The following is a 564-nucleotide window of genomic DNA, read 5'->3' as shown; positions in this document are numbered from 1 at the left end:
TGCTCTTCCGATCTCTGTAAAGAAAAACAGCTCACAAAATATATTTTCTTATTTTTTTATTAGCTAATAGTAGCAATTTTACTTTTCCAAAACTACAACTTATCTGATATATTGAAAGCTTCAATCCGTTTTCTCTCAATTAAGCTTTGGAATATTTCAAAAATTTAATCGATCAAAACTTTTTTTCCATTTTACTCCACCCACCGGCCGGTGGATTATAACTTTAATCTTTTTGCAAGGTTATATAGCGCTCCGATCAAAACATGCGATTAAAAACTGAGGTTACATCGGCTGGCTGTCAAAACACATTTGCACTATTCTTCTTCTTCTTCTCAATAGGGGCAGTGTTGCCATTAGGGACGCTTTTTCGCGCATGCGCATTACAGTCGACAGTTTAGGCTAGGGCTGTAACATGCATGCGTACAATAAACGTTTTGGCGGGCTGACGCTGAGGCTGAGCGCGGGCTCTAGGTTAAGATAGGATTAAGTATGATTATTATATGGTAAGTATGTTATATTATATTATTATTTATTATTAAATATTTAATATGGATACACAAAATA

This window comes from Wasmannia auropunctata, unplaced genomic scaffold, assembly GCF_000956235.1.
Source record: "Wasmannia auropunctata unplaced genomic scaffold, wasmannia.A_1.0 LD335442.1, whole genome shotgun sequence".
NCBI classification, from domain to species: Eukaryota; Metazoa; Arthropoda; class Insecta; order Hymenoptera; family Formicidae; genus Wasmannia; species Wasmannia auropunctata.
Note: the sequence above shows the minus strand (reverse complement) of the source record.